The sequence below is a fragment of the Urocitellus parryii genome, chromosome 3 (assembly GCF_045843805.1).
Source record: "Urocitellus parryii isolate mUroPar1 chromosome 3, mUroPar1.hap1, whole genome shotgun sequence".
Lineage (NCBI taxonomy): Eukaryota > Metazoa > Chordata > Mammalia > Rodentia > Sciuridae > Urocitellus > Urocitellus parryii.
Window position 1 is genome coordinate 134208996 of NC_135533.1, and position 12148 is coordinate 134221143.

At 64.2% G+C, this 12148-nt stretch overlaps 1 protein-coding gene across 15 annotated transcripts in view; it reads left to right on the forward strand.

The window, feature by feature from the left end:
• The first annotated feature begins 9459 nt into the window (after positions 1-9459).
• The window catches only part of Ncor2 (nuclear receptor corepressor 2), a 138499-nt gene continuing 135810 nt past the window's right edge, over positions 9460-12148 (forward strand). For 14 of the 15 annotated variants that reach the window (XM_077796068.1, XM_026402991.2, XM_026402993.2 and 11 more), the window contains exon 1: positions 9460-9538. The gene's annotated coding sequence lies outside the window, so the exon portion shown is untranslated. The remainder of the gene's footprint in view (positions 9539-12148) is intronic. The other variant, XM_077796070.1, reaches the window with a different exon arrangement.

The following is a 12148-nucleotide window of genomic DNA, read 5'->3' on the forward strand; positions in this document are numbered from 1 at the left end:
GTCAACAGATGTGACACCAGGTTGACCATTTTTACTGTTTGAAAGTATACAGTCGGTGCCATGAGAACACTCAGTGCTGGACAGCAGGTTCGAGAACATTCTCATCCCCTGAAAAACCCTCACCCCAGGGAGAGTGGGTCCCGCCCCACCCTCAGCCGGCAGGGCCAGCGGACCAGGTGTGCGGACTTCAGGCGAGGGCGGGTAGAGTTAGCCGTCACTTCTCTAGGCTCCGATTGGCGGTGGCACAGGTCCACCCACCCCCTCCTTCCTTTTGGTGGCTGATTAATATTCCATTGCAGGCCAGACCATTCCTCTGGGTTCACCCGTTGAACGCGTTGATGGACATCTGGGTTGTTTCTCTCCTTGGTGACGGTGAATCAAGCCACAGTGGATATGGGTGGAGTCCCTGCTTAGTCCCCGCGTGGTTCTCCAGCGCCTGCCTGGCAGTGGATCCCGGGCACGTGGCAATCCCACCTTACAGTTTTTGACGAGCCTCTGATCCATTTCTGCTGAGGCTGAATCCTCTGTGCTCCACGAGGAACGCGGCGGGCGCCAGTCTCTGCTCTCTGGTGCACGCTTCTTTCCCGGTCCTGTGGGTGGGTGTCAGGTGGCTCGTCACCGTGTTTCGATCGCAGCTTCCTTGTGTCCAGTGGTGCTGAGCCCCTGTCCATTCTGGAGAGCCCAGATGCTGTCCTCCCCACCCCGCTGGGCCCGAGCCACACTGCTCTATTGCTGAGTTCAGTTTCCCCAGTGGTGGCAGACACAGGAGCACAGGGTTCCCAGAGCCACTTAGCTCAGCACCCAACTCTGAGTGAGCACCTCTCAAGTTGTTCTGCACCTCCTTCGTGGCTGCCCTCGGGGACTGCCCGCTGACCCAGAAGGCGGCGAGTCCCCACCTGCTTCTAGGAGGGGGTCTGGAGGTGCTGTCGTCCATTAACTGATCCAAGGACAGGGGTCCCAGTGCTGGCCAGTGGTCATGGGTGAAGGACTGCTGTGGACTTTGGGGAAATCTCTTGTTCTTCGTGCCTGGGCCGTTGTGTCTGGATGTGGGTTGGCGCAGTGGCAGCTATCTTGTGGTCCTGAGGGGACTGGGGATAAGAAGCCAGCTGAGGGTGAAAAATCAGAAAGCTGGAAAGAACCCGGGGTCCTTGACGGGACATTTGCTGACCCTCCTGGCCTCTTGCTGTGTGAATAGTGACCTCATTGGGCTGGAGCCTCTGTTCCTCCCATCATAATGGACGTGGCCGAGGGCAGAACAGATCCCACTGTTGGAAACACTGCCTGGTGCACACAGTAGGTGCTCAATCAATGTTAAGTGAACTCTGAGGCCGAGTGATTAGCACCCAACAGCAGGTTCCCATAACAAGTGCACCCAAGGCCAGCCTCCCGCCAGGAGGTGACGTCCTGCACTGCTCCGGGTCAGGGGACATGGGCTCCTCCTCGCCGGGTGTTCTCAGTCGGGTCCAGCGATCAGAGATCAGGCCCTGGATCTGAGGTGCCGCCGTCACGCAGGGCTCCAGAGCAGAGAGAGCCCAGGTCTGCAGCGGTGCCGTGGCCACCAGGACCTGTGTCTGCAACGTCCAAAGGCGGCTCCCTGGGAGAGGCCAGCCGGCCTTGCCTGCTCTGACCACCCTGGTCCTAGTCACCTGGTCCTAGTCATCTTGCTACTAGTCATCTCGTACTAGTCCACTCCCGAACAAGCCCTGCCTCTGCAGGAAGTCCTCCCTGACCCGGCTGGTCGATGTGGCCGCACACTGTGCGAAGGCCTCCACAGTATCTCATTTAATTCTCTGGACAGGACCACCCAGTGGGGAAGGGGCTTAAGACACCTTCTTACAGGGAGGAAACCGAGGCAGGGCAGGTGAGGTGGACACGGGGTGGGCTGCTCGTGGCCCCGGCCCTGGGGCAGGAGGGGCCTTAGCTCACGTGCCTTAGCTCACGTGCCTTTCCACAGATAGCTTCAATGGGTTGATGGGATGTAGCTGCTGCCAAAGCGAATTGTTTCACAGGTACAGTGGGCCCCAACCTGTCTCCTCGAGGGCCTGCAGGCCTGTCCTCTGTGCCGGACGCCTGGGGATGGGTCTCCCTCCGGCTTCTGAACTTCCACAGCACCCACGTGGAGGTTTTCTCCCGGCAGCGGCCTCCTTCACCCTTGACCTCCACCACCCTGGCCTCCCTGCCTCCCACCTCCTGCTGCTCAAAGGGATGGCCTTCTGAAACACCCGCAGGCCCCACCCAGACCCGCTAAAAGCCCTTCAGGGAGGTCAGGACCCCCTTCCGGCCCAACCTGGCTCAGGGCCTTTCCAGGGATGTCCTGGTTCTCCCTCAGGGTTGGCTCTGTGCCTCACTGTCACCTCCCCAGAGCCCTCCCTGACCCCATGTGTCTGCTCCCCTGGTCAGCGAGCTGTGAGGACGCTTGCCCCGCGTCCAGTGCTCTGTGAGGGCATGGCCCCACCAGGGGGAAGGCTGGGCCCAGCGGGGTCCTCTCCTCTTTGCTCCAGGGCCCGGGCCTCCCGTTAGCGCCTGCCTTGTCCCTTGCTTGTGTGTCCCTGCCACGCTGGGGACAACTCGGGGGCAGAGCAGGGGCGCCTGTCCCCCGAGGGCCTGGACCTCAGGACTGGGCAGGTGCTCGGCAAACACCTGGTCTCAGCTCCAGCCGCACCCTGCCCTCCGGCGTCTCTTTCTGTGTCCCTTGCAGGTGTCCTGGGTCCCGCATGATGCGTTGGGGACACAGGTGGGCCCTGTGCTGTGTCCTCTCGTTCTCCTCCCTCGGCCTGGCCTACCCTTTGGCTATCGAAATGTGTCTCTAAAGGCCCTTCCAGAAAAGTCCACTGAGCTGGATGGTAGATGCCACGTTTCAGGGGTTGACCGCGTCTCGCTCCCGGGCCAGTCAGTGGTTTTGTGGAGGTGATGCTGCGTAACAAAGAGCCCCTGCTTCTCTGGGACCACAGGGCAGGCCCAGCTCCCTCCTCAGGGAGGACTCACCACCCCAGTCCCACGTCCACGGAGCAGGCAGAGTGGACGCCCGTGATTGGCAGCTGGGACTCCTCCCAGCGGAGCTTTGGGAACAGGGTCCCTGCGTCCCTGTGTCCCTGTGTGCTTGGCTCTGCCTCTGCTTGGAGAGGGAGGGTGGAGGAGGGGTGCAGGCGGGAGGAACCTCAAGGTCTGGGCCTCACACATGCAGGTCCGTGGCCCTTGCCCGTGGCAGGACCGTGGTCACGTGGCCACACCTCTGGAAGCAGAGAGGGCAGTCGAGCCCCAACCCAGACGGGGAGACGGCAGCTGCTCCTTCCGTCCTGAGGTGCTGCCCGCCCAGGGGGAGGCGCAGAGCTCAGCTCTCCCCGCCACGGCCCCTGGGGTCCAGCAGAGCTGGCTGGGTGCCCTTGGACGCCGGCTCTCGAGGTCAACTTCCCGCTCTGGGAAGGGCTGAGCCCCTGGGGCCATGTGTGGATCTGCTCTCAGCTGTGGTGGCCAGGCCTTGGTGACCGCTCCTGGGCCACCAGCTGCTGTGACCAGTGTGCAGACCCAGGTCAGAGCGAGGCCGAGCTGGGAGTCAGAGGGGCCGTCCCGCTGTGTTGGTGTCTGCTGCCGTGTCACAGTCCACCCCGAGGCCACCTGTCACAAGACAACGCGGGTCTTCTCTCACAGCCTCACTAGTAGGATGAATGGATGTGGCAAGTGCTGTGTCCAAAGGTGGGAGAGTCATGTCACCTGGCCTGGCTCCCCGTCACGTGGCCTTCCCACATGCTGTTCCTTCTCCTGGGACGCTGTTCCCTCCGGCTACCTCCATTGTCAATGTTGCCTGCTTAGAAAGACCCTCCCTATCCCCAGATCTCCAGCCATCCCCTCCCTTCCCAGTTCTCTGTCCCTAGGGCTGGCTTCAAGGCAAACACGCCATTTTTGAACCCTGTTGTTTTTTCTTTTCCTTTTCAGCGTGCTGGGGCTTGAATCCCGGGTGCCGACCGCTGAGCTGCACGCCCCCTCCTGCCATTTGTTTTTTTTATAAACAGGGTCTCAGTTGCCACACTGGACCTCGCCACCCTCCCGCCTCAGCCTCCCCTTGCTGGGCTCAAACTGGGGAGGTCCACCCTGGGCCACTGGAGGGACTCGGGGGTGTGGCCTGAGGTGAACGAAGCTCCGGTTCCAGGCCTGGCACCTGGAGACAGGCTGAGGCCTGGCAGCCACCGGGCAGGAAGGAGAAGCCACCGTCGGAATGAGACACTGGGCCCACAGAGGCCAGTTCCAAGCCTGTCCCTGCTGGTCTTGCTCCTCCCCGTGGACTCGGATCCGAATTGGACCCTGGGTGGCAGACGCCGAGGGCACTGGGGCGGATCAGGAGAGGTGGCTGGGAGCAGGACCGGCCAGCACCTCCTTGGCCTGCCAGGGACTAGCTCCTGGGGGTCCCTCCCGTGCTGGGTCCCTGGCCACCTGTTCCCTGTTGGCTGAGTGACAGGAGCTGACCGGGGTCTGCCTGGCTGGCCTGGGGTCCTCTTTACTGGCTCCCCTCCTGCTGTGACCCTGGGAGCTGTGCAGCTGTGGCTGCTCGGGGGACACTGGGGGCCCTTCTGAGAGGGGGACCGGGGGCACTTACAATCTTAGAATGACCTTTATTAGTGTCTCTGCAGGGTCAGCCGCAGGAGCCCAGGGGGACAACAGTGCGGTTCCAGGCCTGCAGGTCCTCCGCTGTGGACGGCCCTGGGCCTGGCCTCACCTCCACCTGGGCCTGAGCCCTGGCCCTGGGCAGGCGGCCCAGGGGTGGCGTGGCCTTGTCCACCAGCCGTGTCTGTGGTGGCTGGCCCGGGGCAGGGAGGCGGGGACTGTCCTGGCTTCCCAGGCCCATGGAGGTCAGGCCACCCAGGGGCTCATTCCTGACATTCTCCGGAGGCTGAGAAACGGCAAATGTGGTGCCAAGATGTCAGAGCGGAGGCCTCCCGGCTCTCCAGAGGTGCAGGCAGGGGTGTCCAAAACCAGATGTCCACGCTGGAAACAAGAAGGAATTTCATTATGCGACTTGAAGCCCTCCCCAGGGGACGCCGTCTGGGCAGGACGCCTCCTCCATCCTAGTTCCCAGGCCCCCCCCATCCCGCCGCCAGGCCCCCGGCCATTCCTCCTGTGTCCCCAGGAGAGCCTCAGGGCGTGTCCACCTACACCCTTCCCCGTTGCCCACTCTCACGCTGAACGTGTTGTCGTAGGCACGTGCCCAGCGCTGGGCCTGGACACTGGCTGGGGACCTCTCACCCATGGAGCCCCGCCCTCTGCTGGCCCAGGCCCCTGTTCACATGTAAATACTCCAGGCTGCTGGGGGGGCTCCTCTCGGTGCCCAGTGTCTTCCGGAAGTGTCCCTGCACAGGCAGCAGGTCCAGCGGTCTTTCCTGCCCGGTTTGCACAGGGACACCGCCTGGCACAGGCTCTGTCCTGCCTGTGCACCAAGCACCAAGCACTGTGTCACCGCAGGGCTCCCAGGGCACACTCCATCACAGGGACGCCAGGATCCCGGAGCCCCCGCTCTGATGGCCACGGGTTGCAGGTGCCGCTCCGCTGGTGGAGGTCCCCCTTGGTGTCCCTCTGTGTCTCCCCAGGGAAAAGATGAAGCAGAGACCCTAGACACTGGAAATGCAGCCCTGGGGGAGCAGAGCGCCTCGGGGTCAGGGAGGGACTGCGTTGTCCCTCTTTGCTCTCTCGGAGATGCAAAGGGTGGAGCTGGCCCAGGGAAAGGTGTGGGTGACCAGGAGGCCCGGTGACGGTGCCCTTTCTTGCAGTGACAGTGGGGAGACTGGGGGCTCTGTGTGAACTCTTTGGCAAGAGTTTGAGGACTGGGAGGTCCTATCCCTCGTCAGTCCCCGCTGGCTAGGCCCAGTCTCCTCTGCTCCAGCACAGTGTGTGGCACACAGTAGGTGCCCACTGCGTACTGGACTAGAGCCTGTGGCCCACTCACAGCCTCCAGGCTTTCTGGGGAGAGGGCCCCTCCCACTGGGAAGGTCACAAACAGGCACACACGCCCAGTGCCTTGTCCCTCCCTCCAGGAGGCTGGTGCTGGGTTTGCTGAACTTGTGACTTAAAGATGCCCCAGGCCCTGGAAGGCGGGGTGTGGGGAGTCCCTCAGTCTCAGGGCTTTTGGTTTCAAGTCTGTTGAAAACACGTGGAAAGCAGGAAAAGCGGATGGGACTTCTCTACACCCCACAGGTCTGGGTGTGACCTCCCTGCACCCCCACAGGTCGGGGTGCGCCCGGCTCAGCCCCCAACCTGCACTTGGGTATCTTTTGGGTTGTCACCGGCACTGTGACACCGGCCTGCCAGGTGGCGGTGGTCAAGGCCTCTTAGGGTACCTGCCCCAGTGTGGGTGCTGACCTGCTGCTGCTGGTCTCTAGGCCCCTCCTGGGGGCAGAGCCCCTCGGGGGGCTGAGGGGTCATCACACATTATGGCTGCCCACAGGAATACCCTGGGCCTGCAGGGGCTCCTCCCAGGCCTCAGGAGGTGAGACTCCCAGACCCAGATGGGCCTGTGGCCTAGTACAGAGCCCTGGAGGAGGCCCAAAGACTCAGCATCTACTTAGTTGCTATGCTGAGGACAGACCCCAGGCCAGCGCTCTCCACTGACCACGTCCCTGCAACACGTTTAACTGAATGTCTACTATGTGGGGCAAGTGGAGTGGTCAGCCAGCAGGTCTCTCTGCCCTCACAGGGCACACATTCTGGAGACAAAGGACAATACATGTGACCAAGATATGCCCAGGGTGGGGCTGGGGCTGAGGGGTAGAGCGCTTGCCTGGCATGTGTGAGGCCTGGGTTCAATTCTCAGCACCACGTATAAATAAAATAAAGGTCCATCAGCAACCATCTCACACACACACACACACACACACACACACACTTAAAAAAATGCCCAGGGCCTGGGGCTGCGGCTCAGTGGTAGAGAGCTCGCCTAGCCTGTGCGAGGCCCTGGGTTCGATCCTCAGCACCACAAAAGTATATATAAAAATATATATATAAATGCCCGGTGCCTGAGGAGCTTCCTTAGAGGGTCAGGAGGGACTGTCTAAGGAGGTGGCATTGAGCTAGAAGACTGATGGCTCAGTCAGAGGGAAGGGCAGATGCAAGGGTCCTGAGGCAGGGATGGGCTTGTCTAGGTTGCCAAGTCCTCAGGATGATTGTCCTTGCTCAGTGTCACTCTGACCTGGGCCATTTGGTACATGCTGCCCAGTACCTTTGTGTAGCTTCCTGAACTCAGTCCCAGTCCTCCCACCTGCAAAATGGACACATTGAAAGTCCCTCACAAAGGCTAATTGGGAGTTTGGGGCGCTGTTCTTTCCTGCAACCCAGGGGTTCCAGTGGGCTCCATTCTCGGAGCTGTGAGGACCCTGGGTGCTGCTCCCTCAGTCCAAGGACACACAGGATACCGCCTGCAGGGTCTGTGGGCAGGCAGGGCCCAGTGGAGGCCCCCAGATCATCTTTCCATAGCCATGGTTGGGGGCACCATGCAGAATCCCTAGCTGGAAAGTCCAGCGCGTGAGGGTTTTATCTCCACGGGCCTCAGTTTCCCCGAATGTAATGTGGGATCAACATCAGGGTCCCTCTGGGGGCTTGAGGGGGAGCCAGGAGACCCTGGGAGTATACACTAGGTGCTCATTAGGTGTGCCCCTACCACTCCCTGCAGCCCCACAACTGACAGCCAGGAAGCAGGATGGGCAAGGAGGTAAGTCCCCCGGTGTGACCTGGGGTCTGCAAAACATCGCAGGGGCACCTGGGTACTGGAGGCCCTGCTGGGCACCCTGCTCCTTGAGGACTCTCCAGGTGACCCTGGGTATTATGCAGGGACACCCCCTGCCTCTCCCTGCTGGGGGCAGCCGTGCAAGGCGGAAGCTGACTGGGAACCAGGAGAGCCCCCCTCCGCTCCCTCTACAGTGACAAATCCTAGAGCTGCCTCTCATTGAAATGCAAATCCCAGGGTGTTCTCAGGTGACTCCAGGGGGTGGCTCAGGAAGGCTGCCCCGCTGGGCTGTCCCCTTCCTTCCTCCAGGCCCCTCCCCCTTCTGTAGGTCTGGCCCTTCGCACGTGGATCTGGTTGGGCTGGTGAGGCTGAGGAGGGAGGGCTCCTGACCTGTGACCCCTCCGGTTCCCAGCTGCAATCCGCTTCCCCACTTCCTTTTTTCCAGATTTTTGCCAAGCTTCAGATGCCCCAACCGCCCCCCTCTCAAAGCCTGGTGGGGGGTGTGAGGGACCCCGGCCACCCCACCATCCCGGCAGGAGGTGGAGGCGGCGGGCCCTGGAAACCGCACGGCGGCCTCCCCGACGCAGCCCTTCCCCGTCTCCCCGGGGGTTCTCAGATGTTGGCAGATGGCAGAACTGAATCTGCTGAGACGTCACTCCAAAAAAGGAAAGTTGAACTGAAAAAAAAAAAAAAAACCACTCAAACTCTCCAACATCTTAGGGGAGAGCGGCGGAGGGGGGCGGGCCGCCGGCGCCCAGTGCCCACTGCTGCTTGGAAAGACCCGGCGGGGGCCGCAGGGTGGGGGGGGGGAGGTAAACGAGGACGGGGCCATGGCCGGCGGGGACTAGTTCCTGCTGGCGCGGGGCGTGTGCAGAGCGTGCCTGGGGGTGTGCACGTGTGCAAGTCTGTGACGCGTGTTTCCCACTTGGGGCCTGTGTGGCTCCCGTGAGCACGATCCCGGGTGAGTGTCCCTGTGGGGACCACCGGCTTGCTGCAAGTCTGCATCTGTGTCCCTGAATGTCCTCAAGTGGGTGTCCACTAAAGGACGTATTGTCGAGTCCTCACTGTCATAGGCTGTGCACAAAGTCGGCAATCTGTCCCCGGAAGCTGACCTTCCGGTGGACAAGGCCCCGCTGTGCCGTGAACTGCCTGGGTCGCCGCTCGGCCCACGTCTCCGGGGGCCTGGGCCACGGCAGCGTCCACCTAGCCTGGATCTCAGTCTGGTGAGGCCCAGCGTGCTCACGCCGGCCGCGGAGGCCTCCCGTCTGCGACAGCCCGGGGTGAGCGCCGCCGTGCACGTCCCTGCGCATCTGTGCGTGTCGCCGCCGGCTCCGTGGGTGGCCCTCCCCGCGCCCTCTCCCGCGCTCCGGCCGCTCCTGAGTTATAATTTCATGGCTGAAACGCGACTCCGGGCCGGGCGTCTGCGGCGGGGGCGGCGGCGGCGGGCGCCCCCTCCTTCCTGCTGCGGGGCGCTGCCAAAAAGAAACTCGGCGCCGCGCCCGCGCGTGCGTGCGTGGTGGCGGGTGCGCGCGCGGCCGGGGCGGGCGGCGCGGGCCCTTTAAGGCGCCGGAGGGGCCGGGCCGGGCGCGGCGCGGGGGGCGGCGGCGGAGCCTCCTCCCGGCGGAGCCTCCTCCGGCCGAGCCTCCTCCTCCGCCGCGCCCCGCCCTCCGCCGCCGAGCGCCAGCCGCGGGCCGCCAGCCGCTCGACCCCGCGTCCGCCCGCGCCCTGCGCCCGCCATGCGCGCCGAGTCGCGGGCCGGGGCCCCGTCGCCCTAGAGGCCCGCGCAGGACCGCGCAGGACCGCGCGGCCGGGCCTGGCCGCCGCCGCGAGGTGAGTCGGCGCCGCGGGCGGGGGCGGAACTTGGGGAACTCCGCGCGGCCCGCTGGGTCGGGGGCGCCGGCCGCCCCCGCGTGCCCCCGGCCCGGAGGCCCGCACCGCCGCCTGGTTGCCGGGAGGCCGGGAGGTCGGGCGCAGGGCGCCGGAAGGCCCGGGGAGGCCGCGGGCGCGGGGAGGCCCGGGGAGGCCGCGGGGCCCAGGGCGCGGGGCGCAGGGCGGGACCCCTCCCGGCGGCGGCTGCCTCGGGCCCTCCCCTGTCCCCCGCCGCCCCTGTCCCCGGCCGCCCCTGCCCCCGCCGCTTCTGTCCCCGGCCTCCCCTGCCCCCGCCGCCCCCGTCCCTCCGGGGCAGTGCGGAGACTTGGGTGCCACGAGTTTGGGAAGTTGGACTCCGGAGCGGGTCCCCGTGGATTGGACCGGGCAGCGCCGGGCCCGGTTCCCCAGGGCCCGTGGGAAGTGGCCGCGCCGCGCCGTCCCCGCCCGGCCCCTGCGGCGGGCGCGCGGTACCTGCAGCCGGCGCCCAGCGTCCTCCCCGGCGCGGTCCTCCGCCCGGCGCGGCGCTCGGGGCGGGTGCAGGCCGCGGGGGCGGCCCGAGCCGCGTCGGCCTCTCCCTGCCTCCCGCCTCCCCCCTGTCGGTGAGAACTGGTTTTATTATGATTATTATTTTTTTCCTCTTTGCAGATTTGGAGGAAGGATGTGAGAGCGGGAGGGAGGCGGAGGGGCCGGCGAGGATCCCTGCGGGCTGGGGGGGCTCTGGCCACGCTGGGATGTGTCGTCGTGGCCTTGACTTTGCCCTTTTACCGCAGCTCCGGGTCCCTGCGGCCGCCGCGGTGGATGGGCTCTTGGGGCCAGCAGCGTGCAGGAGGGCATCTTAGGGCACTGCTGTGTTCTTCGTGGGTGGCCTTCGAGGGGGGCCCCGGGGCTAGCCCGAGGAGGGGAGGAGATGTGAGGAGGGGCAGCCGCAGCGGGCCTGGCTCTCTGCAGCTCTGCTGCTCTCCTTCTGTCTTCCTTTGCCTGCTTGGCTGACAGTGTGACCCCGGGCAAATTACTCAACCTCTCTGTGCTTCAGGGCTCTCCTCTGCAGAGGGAGGGTGAAAATGGTACCCAGTCTTGGGGTCTGAGGACCTAGTGGAGTAATGCGTAGGGGCACGGTGTTACTGTGACTACTGGTGTTGTTCTTCCCGGACTCTCAAACTTGACCTTTCGTCCAAGGGCCTGGAATCCGGGAGCACAGGGCTGCTTCACCTCCCCTGGAGGGGAAGTGGGGACCTGCAGAGGGGGGTCCTTCCTCTTCACCCCCCTCTGCTTGCTCCCAGAGGATGGAGAAAGGCCTGGGCCTTCAGCCCATTGGACACATGCAAAGACTGAGTCTGGCCAGGGGGCCCTGGAGCTCCAGGGAGCAGGACATCCGGCTCCCCACACCCGTGCCAGGGCCGGCTTGGGTGCCCAGACATGGGGGCGGGAGCTGAGTGGGCTCAGCCTTGGCCTCTTCCCACTGAGCTATTTACGCTGGCCCAGATCGATACTATTGATAAATCCATGTAAATGGTAATGTGCTGTCAGGCCCCACTGAGGGATGGAGACCCTCCTGGGGCTGCCACCCCTCCCCTGGTGGAAGGTTGGGCTGGCAGGAAGGATTTATTTGGCATAATCCGTTCTTTCCCCCAATTAATACTCACACCACCTCCCCAGATCCCAGGAGCTGCACAGCCGTGAATCTGGCTGCTCCAGAGCCCTGGGAGGCCCGATTGTTCTGGGGCCTGGAGGCTGCCGCCCACCCGCTGGCATTTGGAAGGGGCCCCAGGAGGCCTGGCCCAGCTCCTGCTGCACAGGCTGTATCCTGGCCTGTCCCCCAAGTGCGGGGGAGGGGCTGCTCCTGGGAGTCCCCACCCCCACCAGGGCTGGGGGGGGAGTTGGTGCTAGGCTGGGATGGGGCTCCCTACTGGAGGGGCACACGACAGATGCTCCCTGAGCCAATCCCCCACATCGGAGCTGAGAGCTGACTTGGGGGTGCGGCTTTTATTTGTGTGTGTGTCTCCCTTGTGTTCCCTCCTGTCTCCAGCCCCAGACAGCAGCCTCCCAGGTGACGCCTCCAGCCGCTCCCTGTAAGAGGAGCAGCCCAGGGAGCAGCCGCAGGAGCGGGATTCCTGCCTGAGGTGCCCAGGGGGGGTGCCGCCCTGAGCAGCTGCCTCCGCTCGGAGGGCCCTGGGCCTAGAAGCCTGTGTCCCCAGGGAGGAGAGGCCCCAGAAACCTGGAGGCAGGCACGCCTCGCCATGATACCACCAGGCCCTGTCCTCCCCTGTCCTCCCCTGTCCTCTGCTTACTCTTCGGCACTCTCTGAGTCGGTGCCATTATTGTCCCATTTTATAGACGGTGACTTTGAGGTCCAGGGAGGTTGAGTGACCTGGCACAGGCCACACAGCCTGGGAGTGGGACTAAACGTCAAGACCTGGGTCACTCATGGGGCAGCCAAGCTGGCCCGTGTTCTGCAGGGGTGCCAACCCAGGTGATGGCTCCTATTGGAGCAGTGGGGAACAGGGTCCCTGCCCTTGTCCTCCCCAGGGTGTGGGGAGTGGGGGCGTCAGTGCAGCTGGCAGGTCTTTGAAG